Raw genomic sequence first — 571 nt, 5'->3', positions numbered from 1 at the left:
AATCCTACTCAGAATACCACAGGCAAGGTTTAGACCTTCTGGATTCTCAAGAATGGCCGCCAATGGATTCTAGCTTATACCACGAAGATTCTGATTAAGGAATCCAAGAGATATCCACTCAATCTAAGGTAGAATGGAGGTGGTTGTCAGGCACACGTTCATAGGTGAGAATGATGATGAGTGTCACGGATCATCACATTCATCAAGTTGAGGAACAAGTGATATCTTAGAACAAGAATAAGCTGAATTGAATAGAAGAACAATAGTAATTGCATTAATACTCAAGGTACAGCAGAGCTCCACACCTTAATCTATGGTGTGTAGAAACTCTACCGTTGAAAATACATAAGAACAAGGTCTAGGCATGGCCGAATGGCCAGCCTCCCAAAGAGGGTTCAGTCATAAAAACATGATCAAAAGATGATCCGAAGATTGAAAGATTCTCCTAAATACAATAGCAAAAGATCCTATTTATAGAGAACTAGTAGCCTAGGATTTACAGAAATGAGTAAATGACGTAAAAATCCACTTCCGGGCCCACTTGGTGTGTGCTTGGGCTGAGCGTTGAAGC

The sequence above is a fragment of the Arachis duranensis genome, chromosome 8 (assembly GCF_000817695.3).
Source record: "Arachis duranensis cultivar V14167 chromosome 8, aradu.V14167.gnm2.J7QH, whole genome shotgun sequence".
Classification (NCBI taxonomy): Eukaryota; Viridiplantae; Streptophyta; class Magnoliopsida; order Fabales; family Fabaceae; genus Arachis; species Arachis duranensis.
The sequence above is the reverse complement of the archived record's forward strand: the minus strand, read 5'-3'. Positions refer to the sequence as shown.